Source organism: Scyliorhinus torazame, chromosome 16, assembly GCF_047496885.1.
Source record: "Scyliorhinus torazame isolate Kashiwa2021f chromosome 16, sScyTor2.1, whole genome shotgun sequence".
NCBI lineage: Eukaryota > Metazoa > Chordata > Chondrichthyes > Carcharhiniformes > Scyliorhinidae > Scyliorhinus > Scyliorhinus torazame.
In genome coordinates this window covers 176,662,159-176,680,222 of record NC_092722.1, presented here as the reverse complement: position 1 = coordinate 176,680,222, position 18,064 = coordinate 176,662,159, and the positions used below count along the sequence as shown (strand labels likewise).

The 18,064-nt window shown below is 48.0% G+C and overlaps 1 long non-coding RNA gene across 3 annotated transcripts in view; it reads left to right on the top strand.

Moving 5' to 3' along the window:
- The window catches only part of LOC140392455 (uncharacterized), a 162,590-nt gene that overhangs the window by 57,724 nt on the left and 86,802 nt on the right, over positions 1 to 18,064 (top strand). Inside the window, exon 3 of one of the 3 annotated variants that reach the window (XR_011935367.1) lies at positions 882 to 2,167. The exons of the other annotated variants lie outside the window; for them this stretch is intronic. This is a non-coding gene — a long non-coding RNA (uncharacterized lncRNA). Of the gene's footprint in view, positions 1 to 881; positions 2,168 to 18,064 lie in introns of those variants that run through there. 3 annotated transcript variants of the gene reach the window in all.

Here is an 18,064-nt window from a genome sequence, read left to right as displayed (position 1 = left end):
GAAATAAATTTAATTAAGTGCAACTCACTTCAAGCTAAATCTGATTTACATAGATAAGCTAGTCGCTTGTTAGTTTTTATTTTTATAAAGTTATTTAGCACTTCGAACTAAAAACTGTTTCGTGCTCCCTGTGTTTTCCAGACCATCTTCAAAGAGAAGTGGTTTTCCAAGGCGCTGGTGCTCAATGTTCTTGGATCAGATGCCCAAGATGTCGGGCAATATCTGAGCAAGAATATTGGATACAGCGGGCTATGGGCCCCAAAAACAAAAACGGCTGTGATGCTGATGATTTGCATGCTTTTAGTCAAACTATTCCAGTGCAGCTTCAATGCTGGCATCTACCTGACCAAGCAGAAAATTGAGCAGGTATATCCTGTCCACAAAATCAGGACAACTCCAATCCAGCCGCTTCCCACCCCATCAATATACTCTCAATCACCAGCAAAGTAATGACAGGAAGGGACACATACATATCTGTAACCTGCTCAACAATGCTCAGTTTGACTTCTGCCAGGGTCACTCAGCTCCAGGCCTCGTTACAGCCTTGGTCCAAATATGGACAAACAAATTCAATCCCAGAGGTGAGACGAGAGTGACTGCTCTTGACTCAAGGCAGCATTTGACTGAGTGTGGTGTCAAGGGAACTCTAGTAAATTTGCCGTCAATGGGAGTCAGGGAGGAAAACTCTCCACTGGTTGGAATTAAACCTATTAAAAAGGAAGATGGCTTGTTGAAGGTCAGTCATCGCAGGCCCAGGACAATATCCTAGGTCCAACCATCTTAAGCTGTTAAATCAATCAGCTTCCCTCCATCATAAAGTCAGAAGTGGGAATGTTCGCTGGTGATGGCATGGTGTTAAGTTCTACTTTGCAACTCCACAGATACAGAAGTAGCCCGTGCCTCCATGCAGCAAGACCTGGACAACATTCAGACTTAGCCTGACATGTGAGATGTAAAATTCATGCCACACAAGTGCTGAGCATTGACCACCTCCAACAAGAGAAATACTGAACACCTCTACTTAACAATGAGTTACCATTGAGCAGACGAACTGGACCATCCATGTACGTACGCTGGCTACGAGAGCAGGTCAGAGGCTGGGAATGCTGAGTAACTCACCTCCTGACTTCCCCAAGCCTGCCTACCATCTCCAATACGCAAGTCTTGAGTTTGGTGGAATATCCTCTACTTGCGTGAATGTTTGCAGCTCCAACAGCCGACGCTTGACACCAGCCAGCACAAAGTAGCTTGCTTGACTGACATCGCATTCGCAACCTTAAACATTCACTCTATCCAACACCGTACACAGTGGCAACAGTGTGCAGCATCTACAAGGTGCACTGCAGCAACTCACCCAGTCTCATTCAACAGCCCTGCCAAACCCAAGACCTCTACTACCTGGAAGGACAAAGGCAACTGGGACATGGTTACACCACCGTCTGCAAGTTCCCCTCCAAGTCACTCACCAGCCTAATTTGGAAATGTTGCTTCATCAATGCTGGGTTAAAATCTCGGAACTCCCTAGGTAACAGCAATGTGTGCCTACAGCACACAAAGACAGCAGCCCATCACCACCTTCTCAAGAGCAAGAGGAGATGGCAATAAATGCTGACTTTGTGAGTGAAGCCCAAATCCTGTGAACAAAAAGAAAAATAAATTTCCAAATTTACTGTGAGAGTACTCCGAATCGCTACCATAATTTTGGCAGAACTCTTGGGCAATGCGTGTAAACAACTAAAATCAGCTATTTTCCTTTCTATTTCACAGCACCTCTCCACATATACCATTCAGATAAAAGCACCAATCATACACAGGTATATGGTAACACAATCAGGCTGTATTGTGGTTTTGATTTTCCATTAAATGGTATCGCCAAGAAAATTATAAAAAATATTTTTATAAGAAATGTTCCCATTACATATCGAAAGCCATTTATACATTGTGACGGCAGGAGGATTCCTCGTGTGTATCTATTGTTATTTCAAAATTAAATTTGGCTAACTTCTAAGATCACTCCACTCATGCATTGGAAACTGAAAGTGCCGAAGTTAACTCCAACCTTCCTGTTGAGAGGTACGCAACTAATTTGACTATATGTCATAAATGAAAGTTGTTACAGTCTACTTATGGACCAATAATTTTTGTTGTAAATTCACGGGTATTTACTAAGCGAATAAAGCCACTGGATTTCATGGTTTTAAACAACAGAAGTTTTTTTTCTTTACAAGAGTCAATAAAGTGAATAGTTAATATTAACTATCTTATACTCTAACATCAAAAATTAACATGGTAAAGATGAATTAACAGGCAAATTGTGGTCGAACACACCACCTACTGCATATTAAATGGCTAACATAAGCACGACAGAGCCCAAAAATTTACTCAGCAGCTTTCCCAGGCATCAGTGATCACTGTGAGTCACCAAAATTCTTTCCTCTTCAGGAGGGATTTCAGTTCCTCTCTTTCAAGGATATAGCCTCTGATTTGAACTGAAATGAAACGGTAGCATAGTGGATAGCACAATTGCTTCACAGCTCCAGGGTCCCAGGTTCGATTCCCGGCTTGGGTCGCTGTCTGTGCAGAGTCTGCACGTCCTCCCCGTGTGTGCGTCGGTTTCCTCCGGGTGCTCCGGTTTCCTCCCACAGTCCAAAGATGTGCAGGTTAGGTGGATTGGCCATGTTAAATTGTCCTTAGTGTCCAAAATTGCCCTTAGTGTTGGGTGGGGTTGCTGGGTTATGGGGATAGGGTGGAGGTGTGGGCTTGGGTAGGGTGCTCTTTCCAAGAGCCGGTGCAGACTCGATGGGCCGAATGGCCTCCTTCTGCACTGTAAATTCTATGATATGAAAATCGCTTATTGTCACAAGTAGGCTTCAAATGAAGTTACTGTGAAAGCCCCTAGTCGCCACATTCCGGCGCCTGTTCGGGGAGGCTGGTACGGGAATTGAACCATGCTGCTGGCCTGTCTTGGTCTGCTTTAAAAGCCAGCGATTTAGCCCAGTGTGCTAAACCAGTCCCTCAATAGCAGCTCCAACTCAGCTTGGAAGCCCTTTTCCTCCTTCTGCTTGCAATGAGTTGTCAGACAAGCAGATTCCAGCTCAGACTGCCCCAACCACTGGTCACTTCTCGGCCGCTCAATCACTTTGTCTGAGGCTGCGTCCATCCTGGGTTGGTTCGGATACACCCCAACAACTGGCCACCTGCATGATGCCAGTTCCCTCGCTGAACGGAGCAAACAACCACTGCTTACTACCGGTTTCTTTTTGTTTCACTGAGCTGTCAACTACTCCAACTACTTCACTGAGCCCCAACTCCTCAGCAGCACACACCTATCAATGCTCCAGGGTTTCACTGAGTCCCAGAACCCCATGGACCTAATGACAGTACTTCAGCCGCCATCTCCAGCTCTGACCTAACCTTGTCCCATGCTTTCATTTCTTTGACCCTCCCCCAAGGTCCTATGAGCGGATATTCACGCCACCCACCCGGTCACGTACGTAACTTTTCACGCCACACAGGTACTGCTGATCCATCTCCCGGCATCAGCCTCAAAACACTCAAAAACAATTTGAAAATACCAATCCTCTCACTGTGTCCACTGCAGATGCCAGCAAATGCTACCGACTGCAATCACAGCGGCATCCACTCCCACTGCGCCAGCAGTTCCTCACACCGTACGACCCAGAACAGCAGGCAATAGTGTCGGATTCCCTGACAGAGTCAGCTTTCAGAATAAAATAGCTGGTGAAGTGTAGCAATTGTATTTGCATGAGTGCAATGGAGCAAGTTCATTTCAGTTTCCATCCAGTCATTACATATCAGCACAGCATGGATGTCGACGCCTGGAATTACATCAATATATTAAAGTACGCTCTCCACTGGATATCGATCTGATTTATCCCTAACACCAAGGTTCTTGCAAGGTGCCAGATTCCTCATATTGAGAGCATGCTCATCTTTGTTGAATAGCCCTGTATGGTTTTTAGGGACGATTCACGCAGACCAAAGGCACTATTCTACAGTCAGCTGGACACAGCTTAACCCAGACCCAGATGAAGTGCCATTCTGAAAGATAATCACAGAGCTTTCAATAGGACCCCGCTGCTTGGGAAAATGAAAACAGCTCTGGACAGATCCAGGCGGAGAATTGTCCGTCCTCAAGCGGAGAACAGAGTCAAGTCCCTACAGGACAGGATAGAATGCCTCAAAATCAGCCCCTTCATCCATCCTTCCAAGTGACTTCATAATCAGGTCTGAAAATCAAGATTTAGTTTAACATCACACATGAGTGAGATGACACCATCCCAGACGGTGAGCAATCGGTCTCCTTGCCAATGTGACGGGAGAATCCATCACCTACTCCAGGATAAATGCTGTTGTGATGAAGGGTAAATTATGAAGTTTAGTTCAGGGTCACCTTAACCTGTTAGTAAAGTAAAAGTAAAGTCGCCACAGTCCCAGATGACCATAGGCTGCTTTCCCCTTTGAGGGGGAGAGCTGACTGATGGTGATTTAACCTGAGGATCACCACACCTCAGGCAAGGGGCAAGGTGGAGAAGACGGGGCCTTTGTGAAAAACCTCAGCCTGTAGAGGAATTGAATCCACACTGATGGCCTCTCTCTGCATCATGAACCAACTGCCCAGCCAACTGGGCTAAACCTGCCCTTAGTGAATCTATAATAACAAAGGGCAATCCTGTGGCCTATTGCCCTGTTGATTTATATGCTTGTTGGATTGAGAACCTCTCAACATCTTAAATTAGAATATCACAGCTATAAGAGCAAAACACACCTTTTGTCTGTCCTCCCTTTGCTAATGGTTGGTGGTTTGAGTTGGTGGGCGGAGCCTCGAGCCTGAGGAGGTGAGTGGAAACAAGAGTGTGTGAGGCACATATTTCATTAATTCTGGGTCACAGCGAGCAGCTAAATTCAAACATCGCCAAACAGCCCCAACGTTATATTTTTGCTCGTTTTGAATAACTTTATTGTCTCTCTTTGTTTGGCCAAAACCTCTGCAGCCTGACGGGATAGCCGGACTCATACCTGACGTGACTCTCCCGCCTGATTTTCCCCTCTCCCTGCCCCTTAGCCCTCACTGTGAGATCAGAAATTGTGAAGAGCAGGGGGTCCTTGCTCTTTGACACTGCCTCTCTGTGACCACCCCCCCCCCCCCCCCCCCTCCCCACCTTCACCATGCACCCATCCTACCCAGCCCATAAAAAAAGAGTCTTACTATTCTGGGAGCTTTTGTTTGTGGTAATATACTTGCCGTGGACGTGGCACAGTAAAGAGTCATTAAATTGGTAATTTTGATAAGGGGATTGAGAGACTGAGTAAATTGAGGCCTTTGTTCTCTGGAGATAAAGAGGATGAGAGTTGATCCCATTGAAACATACAAGATTCTGAAGGGGTTTGAGAGGGCAGACACAGAGAGATAGTTTTCACTGTTCATGGAGCCTAAAATATAGCGACAGAGCTTCAAGGGTGAGGGGCCAATAATTCAGGATTGGCATGAGGGGAAATGACTTCACTCAAAAGGTTGTGAATTTCTCTGGCCCAGAGGACATTCCATCATTGACTCTATTTCAGGCTGGGATAGACAGATGTTTGGTTTCTCAGGGAATTAAGGGATCTGGGGAGTGGGCGGAAAAGTTGATCTGAGGCCCGAGGCCAGCCAGGATCACACTAAATGGCGTAGAAGGCCCGATGGGCCTTGCGGTTTTCCCTGCTCCTGTGTGGTTAGGAATGGCATGGGAACGGGAGAATGCACAGGAAGTTTGGAATGGGGGATGAGGACAGCATGGGAGGAAGGGGTGGGCTGCGGGATGGAATGGGGATGATTTGAGAGGGATGAATGGGATGGGTACAGCATGAGAGGGATGGTTTGGGAAGAATGGAATCGCATGGGACGGGGATTTTAAGAAGCACTGTTGCAATATAGATGCTGATTGCCCAACAAATGTTTTGCGGATCTCTGCCAGTAATAACAGAACAGTATTTTATTCTGGCCAAATAGTTTGCCAGCAGCCCCTGCTAACTTCTAAAAAATTACGTCAAAATTTGGTTTGCAGCAAATTCAAAGGTGAGAGAATGGATATCCTGTCATGCTTCACTTGTCAGATGTAGTAAGTGTCCCTCCGTTGTACAACGGTTAATGCTGTTTGAGGGAAAAGAAATGCATTTCGTCAACAGATTTGTGATGTGATTGCATCAAAACCTGATCATATAAGCATGGTCTAGCTAATGCACACAGATTTTGTGGATTGTTGGGGGGAAAGGTACATCCAGTACAGCTATTTTATAAACCCCCATATCTTAAACACCCATTTCTTAAAGGTACTCTCACATGACAAAATGCAGCGGTTCCTTATCTTGGTGCAGTTTGAGTGCATTGCATGGTGCACATCTGGAAATTCCCCTATCCATGTGTACATGGAGAGCCAGTGCAGTGATTCCTTGATCCTACATCTGGCTGCTTCCAACCTGGGGCACCCTTGATGAAGCTGTTGGGCGTAGTATTCTGGAGGGCAGTAGGAATGATGAATCGCTGGTCATGCAGCATTAGTCCATCCTGTACAGTCACTTCATCTCTGATGATGAAGAATGTGCGGAACTCATGGGGAAGCTCCCTTGAGGACTCTGGCAGCCCCTCATGATGATGTTGTGCAATAATCTGCACGTGATATCCACCTGTAAAGCTATTGGAGTTCCTGAATCAACGAGAGGACAGCATCTCTGTTGTCATAATGTTTGTCTTCCTCACGATCTGCCTGTCTGTGTTGGGTCAGGAGGTTCTGAAGAGGGCAGCAGCCAAGTACAGCTCTTGGTCACGATTTTTGGTGACAATGGGTAATGACCCACGTAAGGAAAATGGCTGACCCTGAATCGATATCTGCCCAACCTGAGACATGAATGTGGTTAGTTTCAAGAATTCCTCATCTAACGGGATCTGCCAGAACCCACGTTTCATATTGAGAATGCCGAACACATTAGCATTTGCCATGTCTGCTGTCACCTATTCCACTGTCTTCATAAAGTGATGAGGTCTGAGCAGTGCCTGTGCAGTTGCACTGGGTCAATGCATACCCTGACTGTGCCATCTTTCTCTACTGTGGCAGCCACTGTTGCTGAAACCCATTCCATGGCCTTGTCTATAGGCGCTATGACACCTAGTGCTATCATCTGATGCAGCTCATTAGTGACCTTTTGCTTCATGGCCAGTGATAGTCATCTTGGAGCACAGATCGTTTGTGGTACCGAATCAGCTGGTCTCATGTGGTATACAACTGGCAGCTTCCCAATGATGTCACAGTTGAAGAGGTCTCTGGGGCTTGGAGTTGTTGCACTTCTGGACCAGGATTAATCAACCCCAATGTAATGTCCCAAAGACCAAGTAGTGGCCTTACATTCTGGTCAACTATATGAGGAGTGGAGGGGAGCCACATTTTTGCCATAACCAAGAGGTTTGCCTGGGTGCTGAGGATTGGACTACATACGAGTCTAGTTCCTGCAACATTCAACTGGATAATACGTTACACTTTGCTCCAGTGTCAATCTTTTCAGTTACTGCCAATCATGTTGAGGGTAATGACACCCTTTTCTGTGTCAATGTCGACACTCACACAGTAGAGTGTGGCTGGAGACCCTGTATCTTTGCTGCTTTGACTGGGCTCCAGTTCATTCATCTTACCGATGCTCCAACCCATGAAGCACCGACCAGCTGCCATATTGCTGATGGCAAAGGAGGACTGCCATGGTTTCGATCTGCAGCATTTAGCGAAGCGATTCCATTTCCCAGATTTATTGCATCTTTTACCATATGGAAAACACAGTTTCTCTGATAATGGGGCTATGTCCCCGCCCCCGCGAGAAGACGGGCACGAATCACTCTGGACTTTCCTGGAGAAAGTCCAGAGTGATTCTCCATTTTGAAGGGGGCCAGCAGTGCATGTGCGCGATGGCCCCATGAAACATGACGGACCCACACAGCGGGCCGGCCCCAACAATATAGGCCCCCCCCCCCCCCCCCAGATCGCATGTGCCCGCCCATCGGTGGCCCCGATCGCGAGCCTAGCTGTCCTGGAGGCCCCCCCCCCCCCTCCTGCCCCCCACCAGGGCGGCCGCGGACTGAGTCTGCAGCAGCACTCCGAGCTCCCGCCAGGTGGAACCATGAGTGAACCACGCCAGCAGGAACTCGGCCAGTTGTTGGCGGCCTCTTTCAATGGCCCCCGACCGGCACCGCGGTGACCGCACGCGCAATTGCCGGCAATTCTCCGGTCCCCGAAGAATCGCGGGAAGGCATTGAACCCGATTGTGGGTCTGACACCCAATTCTCCGCCCCCGCACCAAGCGCGATTGCGCAAGGAGGCTCGGAGAATCCCGGCCACTGTTCTTTTTGGAGGGTGCTGGCCACTGCAGTTGGTACAGGGCCCCCCCTATACTGCAATACCTATGTATCCCACCTTAAATTAGCTGCTTCTTTTTTCTGATTGTCCATTGAGCATACAGATACGAATGGCTGTTTCTAACATTAGACCTTTCTCCTGCAGCAGTTGCTTGTGGACTAAATCGCTATGAATTCCACAAACTATTCAATCCCCGATTAGTCCATCGGTGAGAATTCTAAATGCACATGTCTTTGCCAATATTTTCAGGGTGGCCGTGTATTGATTCATCTGCTCTTTAGTTTGTTAAATTAAATGCATGGCTTTGGAGGATTATGTTTTTTACAAGTAGATATTCTGAAACTTTTTTAGGATTATTTCAGGGTCCTCTTTATCCTCCTCCATTTCATAGAATCCCTACAATGCAGAAGTAGGCCATGCAGCTTCTCGAGACTGCACTGACCCTCTGAAAGAGCACGCTACCTAGGCCCACACCCCCATCGTATCCCAATAACCCCACCTAACTTGTTGGACACTAAAGGACAATTTAACATGGCCAACCCACCTAACTTGCACATCTTTGGATTGTGGGAGGAAACTGGAGTACCCGGAGGAAACCCATACAGACAGCAGGAGAACGTGCAAACTCCAAATAGACAGCCATCCAAGATCGGAATCAGATCCCAGGTGCTGTGAGGCAGCAGTGCTAACCACCATGCTGGAAAATAAACTGCTTGAATTTTTCAATAACCTCAGGTCCCGCTCAATCAAAGTCAAGTGGTGTTATAACCTGCCTACTGACGATTGGCTGGGGACTAATGATTATCCCACAATCCTATGGGAGTATGAACTTCCCCAATGAGGGGGGCGGAGAAACTCCTACTATAAATAAGCTGGCCAGTCCAGGAACCAGGAGGAAGGAGAAGGTAGCAAGGGAAGTTACTGCTACTGCTATGTATATATTGTTATAGTAAATAAACTTTATTATTTTGTATCCTTAAAACTCGTGCTGGATTCTTCGGGGCTCTTACAAAAAGTGGGTTCGCGTAGCAAAGTCCTTGTGCCATACTGTCCGTTTTCTGAGCAGGCTGCAGCACGGTTCTGAAGTAGACACGGGGCTATGATGAAATTCAGATAAATGCAATGGCTGTAGGCCCCACTGACAGCAAAGACTTTCAACCGAAGAGTAGTTTATTCTCGACATTAGCAGCTACTTCAGCACTCTGTGCTCGGCCTACGCTTCTGCGGATGACTCCTACCACGTGACCTCTTTTGTAGCCGCGTCATCATGTTGTCACATGACCATTCGGCCTACAAAAGGCATTGATATAAACAAAGAAAGCCCACCCAGGACCAACACATTTAGTGTTAAATCCACTGATAGGAGTGGACATGTGTGTGTGTATTGAGCAACAATATCACAAGAACAATCTTGAATGTCTTTGAGGTACAGCTGGCTGAAGCCATCTTTCAAAAAATTAGATTAATTTCCAATATTCGGCAACATAAAATTCAAAAGCTTCTGCTGCAAAATTGGGCTACCAATTCTCTGGAGAATTTCCCTACCACCATTAGTTGAAAATGTAGCATTATATTTCACAGAGGGTGGCTTGGTTATGGACGGTGACTATTGACCAGAATTCAAGGAGGCAAATTAGTCTCATTCACACAGCAAAGCATATTGATCTGTGAGAGCGAATAGTTCCTGCCCCTCCCCCTCCCCGCGACCTCACACAGCGGTCACTGCTCTGTTTGCCCATTCCATCGAGAGCCTTGTGTTCACATGAGTTAAAGGTGAGTCCAATACTTTCTCTGCAACATTATAGGTAATGTTTCCTATAGTTTGCTGGAGGTATTTGTCACAGTCGTTCTTCAATTTACAATAAAAGGGAAATCAGGAGATTGTATTCAGTACCTGAATGCCAAATGACCTCATGTGATGCAAGCAAGAAACACATTGAGGAAAAAGGTTCTTTGAAAAAAAAATCAATTGGGCAAATAGGCTTTGTTATAACGATAAGGCCTGCATCAAACCTGTCTTCCAACACTGCTGCCAGTTACTGAATTTCACAAAAGTGTACCACGCATCCCATTAAACATACTCCCCATAGCAACGCCCAATGGCTTTCATCTTTTGCACCGTCTTAATTACCAATGGTTAAAAAAAAAACGAGGACAGGAATTGAAATATTCCTCGAATTCCATTTATTTTGTCTTATTTTGGAATAAGTGATGCCCTAAATGAGGGCATTTCTATTGCCCGGGGCCTGTCCTCCAGCCATTTTACAGTTCCACGCAATCTCCAGAGCTTCCCTTTCTCCCATCACAGCTGCTGCTGTGAACTCAACAAGATCAGAAGGGCAACAAAAATAAAACGACAAATTGTAATAAGGACACTGAACATGCACAAGCAGAAATAAAGCACACGGTCGTGCATTTATCCGAATTTCATCAGAGTCCCGTGTCTACTTCAGAACCGTGCTTCAGCCTGCTCAGAAAACGGAGCTTGCTGTTTTTGAAATGTAAAATAAACTCGCCCTGTCTCATTCACCTGCTCCTCCCCTGATGTACAGCAAGTGGGCCTGCTTCAAGTTCTAACACTGCTGCGATGTGGAAGCAAAGTCAAATTTGACAAAAGTCAAAGACATTCCAACTGGAGTTCAACATCAATTGAATTAAATGTTAAGGGAAAAGATTAGCATCTCAAGGTCATCTTTGGTTCGAACACGAATACATAACAGCGCCCTTTACAGTTTCCTGCCCTCGGTCCCGATGGGTTTTGGGTCAGAATACGGAAGACTCACCGAACTGCATTTTGCAGTCTGCGGTGAAGCAAGTGTTCACCACTGACCTTGAAGGGAATTTCCAACAAAGACCAGGCAATCTCTGTGGTGTGGTTTTCCCTTTCCGGGGGGAAGTTTAAATCTGGCCCCAACTCGAGGGGATCGCCAGGCATACGGCAACAGCGATGTCAGCGAGCCGATAAGCAACCTATTACATTGAAGTATTCTCACCCAGGCAGTTCAAAGCACTTCTTATCCCTCAACATTTTTAATATAAATCTTCAAGCACAAATAAATAATTATGTTTGGATAACAATAGAAACACGGTAGCATTGTAGGGGCAGCACGGTAGCATTGTGGATAGCACAATTGCTTCACAGCTCCAGGGTCCCAGGTTCGATTCCGGCTTGGGCCACTGTCTGTGCAGAGTCTGCACATCCTCCCCGTGTCTGCGTGGGTTTCCTCCGGGTGCTCCGGTTTCCTCCCACAGTCCAAAGATGTGCAGGTTAGGTGGATTGGCCATGATAAATTGCCCTTAGTGTCCAAAATTGCCCTTAGTGTTGGGTGGGGTTACTGGATTATGGCGATAGGGTGGAGGTGTTGACCTTGGCTAGGGTGCTCTTTCCAAGAGCCGGTGCAGACTCGATGGGCCGAATGGCCTCCTTCTGCACTGTAAATTCTATGAAACTTACAGAATACTGAGAGGCCCAGACAGAGTGGATGTGGAGAGGATGTTTCCACGAGTAGGAGAGGCTAGAACCCGAGAGCACGGTCTCTGACTGAAGGGATGATCCTTTAAAACAGAGCAGGATGGTGGATTTCTGAAAGGGTGCAGGTAGGTCTCACAGTCGCTGGCTAGCTTCCACTACTGGTATCATGTCGTGTTCGGTGTTCCGATACACAAATGATCCAACATGGTTGTAGATGGTACAACTCTGTTTTATTGTCTTAAACAATAACAACTAATAACTGCTGGCTGAGGTTCGTGCTTCACCAGCTAACCTGTGGACCCAGCCCTTTCACTATCTTGGTGAGGCACTCAGCACATGGTGTATGTCTGAGTGGCACGCTGTGAGCTCTGTGCTCTGAGCTATCTCCTGGTAGAATGAGCGGGAACTGTGGTGTTCCCTGTTTTATAGCGCGTGTGCTCTCACTGGTGATTGGCTGCGATGTTGTGTGTGTGTTGGTTGGTCCAACTACCTGTCCATCAGTGTGTGTGTGATTGCACCATGATATGCTAATGTGGATATCATGACAGAGGAATTTCATCAGCCTGAGGGTGGTGAATCTGTGGAACTCTTTGCTGCAGAAGGCTGTGGAGGCCAAATCACTGAGTGTCTTTAAGACAGAGATATATAAGTTCTTGATTAATAAGGGGATCAGGGGTTATGGGGAGACAGCAGGAGAATGGGGATGAGAGACATATCAGCCGTCGTAGGCTGCACGGTAGCACAGTGGCTAACAGTGGTGCTTCACAGCGCCAGGGTCCCAGGTTTGATTCCCCACTGGGTCACTGCCTATGTGGAGTCTGCACGTTCTCCCCGTGTCTGCGTGGCTTTCCTCCGGGTGCTCCGGTTTCCTCCCACAAGTCCCGAAAGACGTGATTGTTAGTTGAATTGGACATTCTGAATTCTCCCTCTGTGTACCCGAACAGGCGCCGGAGTGTGGCGACTAGGGGATTTTCACAGTAACTTCATTGCAGTGTTAATGTAAACCTACTTGTGACAATAAAGATTATTATTATAATTGAATGGCAGAGCAGACTCAATGGGCTGAATAGCCAAACTCTGCTCCGAGGTCTTATGGTCTAAACTGAAATAAATGGAAACAAACACATTGGGCTAGATTCACCACTTTGGAGGCTAAGTGCCGACACCAGTGTGGGAACGTTGGTGTCTTATGACGGCAAAATCGGCGCTGAACCCTCACCGATCCTGCAAATGGTGAGGGGATAGCAGCCTCACCGAGTAAAACTCCCGGCTCTGTAGAAGCCCGCTGTTTTCTCATACATCTAATAGGTAAAAGTGATAGTTAAAAGATAGCAATTTAGCATTAAGCCTCTGGTCTATTGACCATTTTAAAAGCTCACTCATAACCTCAGGTCATTTCAAAACATACATTCAGCATTTCAAAACATGGCTTCAACAGAACACAGCATTATAGATTAAAAACGACATTCCTATGCAGCTAACAATATAAAGTAACCCAAGGACAAGGCAAACTCCATGCTAACAGCATAGAGACCATTGTCCTAATGAGCAAGTCAGCAAGAAACTGATTCAAGCTGTATGCGATAAGGAAGCCGGATCGCATTCCACAGCTCATACAAAAATACATTTAAGTTAATGTTGCACATTTAATGACAGACAGCTAAAACGTTGAATCAAACTTATTTGATGTTAACCCAGACCAATTAGTATTACATCGGGGTTTAGCTAGATGGCTAAAGACAGATATGATTTAGTATAACCGTGCTGGATCGTACGGCCATATTTCATTCATGAATCATCTATACTTTGATCTAACTTACTCACTGTCTCTCTATCTTTCATACTTTCACTTTCTGACTTTGACTCTTGAAGCTGTTTGCCGTAAGCAAGAAAAGCATTTCTCTATTATTTGAAAGTTAAATTGTCTACAAGATTGCTTCTCTTGAGTCCTTTGCTAGCTGGACTTATTAGAGATTAAGATTTTAAATGATTCTCAATTATAATCAATAGAGACAAATAAAATGATTCTTATTTGCACCTGAGAAGTGTTATCTCAAATTTCTACTCAGTTTTAATGATCGCAAGTGCCGCTAGATCCGCATGGTAGATCTCTACAGGCTCCCACGATATAAACGCCTGGAGAATGACCGGGTCTGTGGCCGCCCATACGCACAGCTACGACCTGCAGCGGGCGTGCCATAAAACAAGGCGGCGGCCGTGCGAGGACCCGACCTGCCAAATAGCGGCCCCCGGCCACCCACAGGCCACCCCCCACCAGTCTTCCCAGCCCTCGCGGAAGCCACCCCCCGGCCATTAGCAGGGCTGCCGCCCGACTGTGGGGGCGCTGGACACAAACCGCAGCCACCCTGCCGGGTTCCCAGCCGTTGAGACCACACGTCAACCGCGCGGTCAGGATCACAGTCCATGGGGGGCGGAATATCGGGGGAGGGCCTTCAGGTGACGCGCCAATGCCATTCCAACGGTGGGTGATGTGATGACGCCATTTCTGAGGGGGCGGAGGATAGAAAACCTGCGTCAAACCGGCGCCGCCCCCGATTTAGGCGTCAGAAGGGATTCCCAAAATCAGCTTCGGGGAATGATGAATCCGGCCCCTTGATTCTTAGAAAGTTCGATTTTTATTAGAATGGGAAAATCCAACATTCCAGAAATATAATTTTAGTTTCTCAGGCCAATAATGATGAATTGAGTATACTGTTAAAAAAACAAACACATTTACTGAATAATTAAAAAAAAAAATTTCAAGGGTTTCTCTGATAGGGAGTCTCTGATGAGGGTCTTTGATGGGGGTCTCTGATGGGGGTTGGCTAGGGGTCTGGGAGATCAAGGAGGGGCTGGGCCGGGGGGGGCAGGATTCCCATTGTGGGGGTGAGGGGTTCCTTCTGATGGACTTTGGCGGGGCACCTCAGCTGCGCACGGGCCCCCCCCCCCCGGCGGGGCACATCAGCTGCGCACGGGCCCCCCCCCGGCGGGGCACCTCAGCTGCGCACGGGCCCCCCCCCCCCCCCGGCGGGGCACCTCTGCTGCGCACGGGCCCCCCCCCCACCCACCACGGGGTTCACCCCATCAGGAACATGCTTGGGAAAACTTGCACCAAATTCCGTCAGGAGAATTTCTGTGTGGCATGGTGCACGGGGGGGGGGGTTGCTCCAAGCCCACATCAATGTGGTTGACTCTTAAATGCCATGAGGGATGGGCAATAAGTGTTGGCCCAGACAGTGACACCCACATCCCTGAACAACGAAGAAACTAAAAATGATCATATTATGTACAAGTGTATTTTAGGTTGCTTTTTTCCCACTTGAAATGTGGGCACCGCCAGCATTTATTACCCATATTCAACCACTGAAATCCATCTGGTACAGGGATACCCAAAGAACTGTCGGGAAAGAAGTTCCAGGATTTGGATACATTGACAGTGAAGGAACGGCTATATGGTCAGGATGGTGTGCAGCTTGGGGGGGGAACTTTGCAGGTGGTGATTGTTATGAGCTCAACAACCCTGGTGGGATTCTCCGTTTCTGAGACTGTTGGCGCCAGCGCAGAATTCGTGGACTTTCACGACAGCAAAACTGCCGCCGCAACTGGACCGATTTCGCTACTGCTAAGGGGTTAGCACCGGTGCCACGTGGAATACAATCGATTCCAATGAGAAATGGTGCGGGATTCACCGGTTTCGCAAATGACACTCATGAAGCTGACAAGCCGCATATACACACTCCCCACACACACCATCCCAGCCAACAAGGTGGCAGTAAGGAGGGTGGCACAAATGCTCACGGACGCCGAGCTCGAGGCCCTCTCGGATACCGTGGAGGAGAGGCGGGTGACCCCGGCCGGGGAAGGAGGCTGCCAGCCGCCACCATTCGTCATACCTGGGCGCAGGTGCCAGAGGAGGTCAGCACTGTGGGCAACGTCGTCTGGACTGGCCAGCTGTGCCGTAAAAACTGCACAACCTCCTCAGGGTGGCCAGGGTGAGTAGGCAGCACTGTGCCCCTGGCACTAACCCCCATCCCACACACCCATAATCCTACCCTCCCACCCCCCCCCAAACCCCGAGGACTCCAGAGAACTCCTACACTGCACCATATGCAGGCACCCATAATAATAATCACTTATTTTCACAAGTAGACTTCAATGAAGTTACTGTGAAAAGACTCTAGTCGCCACATTCCGGCACCTGTTTGGGGAGGCCGGTACGGGAATTGAACCGTGCTGCTGGCCTTGTTCTGCATTACAAGCCAGCTGTTTAGCTGACTGTGCTAAACCAGCCCCAATATACCGTCCGCCATGCCCAGCTACCCACTCCCTGGGCTGCATGCATCAGGCTGTTGTTTTCAGTTCCTCCCCTCCCAGGAGAAGGCCGCGCACAACCGCCAGGAGCGGGAGAAGACAGGAGGGGGGCCGCCGGACATGCGGCTCCTCACTGTGGCAGAGCAGAGGGCCCTGGATGTGGTCAGCAGCCCAGAGGAAAGGGAGGTCGCCGAGGTGGAGTTCGGCCGCGGGCGAGGAAGTGTGACGCCACTTAGTTGCAGTTTCCCAGACCAAGTGTGTGAGCCACCCTCGCCCCCATGCTCACCCCCACACCACCCTCACCCTACATCACCCCCACACCACCCTCGGTCTACACCACCCCAACACCATCCTCACACCACCCTCACCCTGCGCCATCCCCACCCCACCACACCCCACCCACACGCTCCCCCCCTCTCCACCCAGGCAGCTCCTGGCTCTAAGAGGCCCCAACGGCCCAGAGGGTGATGGCGCATACCACACCCACTCAGTTCATTTTGGCAAAGAGGGTCAAGTAAAATGTAAATGTCGCCACATTCCCAGATGACCATCGACTGCTTAGCCCTTTGAGGGGGAGAGCTGACTGGTGATGACTTAACCTGAGGGTCACCCACACCTCAGGCGACGAGCAAGGCTGACAAGGCGGGGCCTTCAGGAGTAACCTCAGCCGGCATGGGAATTGAACCCATGCTGTTGCCGTCGATCTGCATCATGAGCCAGCCACCCAGTCAGCTGAACATGTTGAAAGTACAATGAACACAGTTACTTACACTCTAAGGCGACCTTAACACAAAATTCCTCGGAAACCGATTTTGCTTACATCTCCAAAAACTCAAGTCAGATATTTATCAGAAATTGGAAGATTAACCATTTGGCCTGAGTACTAATTTAAAGATCTTGTAAGGGTTTAGATTTCTGATGCCTCTGCTTACTTCCTGTAAGGTTATCTGTTCAAATCTCCTCCAACCACAGCATTTGTTGCAGATTCTCCATTCAACACCAATGCCCCTCGTGTTTCAAGTTGGGACTCTCCTGGTTCTAATATTCTTTAGCTCTGGTGTCATGTATCTTTGAACTCTCTCTTTCTCTTCTCAGATTTTCTAGTCCAGAAGTCCAACTTACTGTTTATCATAGATTATCATAGAATTTACAGTGCAGAAGGAGGCTGTTCGGCCCATCGAGTCTGCACCGGCTCTTGGAAAGAGCACCCTACTCAAGGTCTACACCTCCACCCTATCCCCATAGCCCAGTAACCCCACCCAACACTAAGGGCAATTTTGGACACTAAGGGCAATTTAGCGTGGCCAATCCACCTAACCTGCACATCTTTGGGCTGTGGGAGGAAACCGGAGCACCCGGAGGAAACCCACGCACACACGGGGAGGATGTGCAGACTCTGCACAGACAGTGACCCAAGCCGGAATCGAACCTGGAACCCTGGAGCTGTGAAGTAATTGTATTATCCACAATGCTACCGTGCTGCCCGCAATTCGTGGAGTCCTTCAGTTAACCAGGTTTTAAAACCCGATCAGCAAACACACAGAATTTCAACTGCATCCTGCTTAAAAGAAACGTTCCCTCCAGCCAGTTCAAAAACTGAACCCATACTGTTTGAACGCAGAACCACAGTCAGGAATATATTCACCCGCGTAATTAAGTTCTGCTTGACACTTCTTTCTGATGTTTATCTCTCAGGCAGCTTGGTGACATGACCAGTTGCTGGCAGCAAGCTACTTTTTAATAACAAATCTTTCAAAGAAACTTAGTTCTTAAAGGAACCATGACAACAGCAAAAAACATGGGGCGGGATTCTTCGTTTTGCCGGCTCCCGGGGGTTTCCCGAAGGCGTGGGGCTGCCCCACAATGGGAAACCCCATTG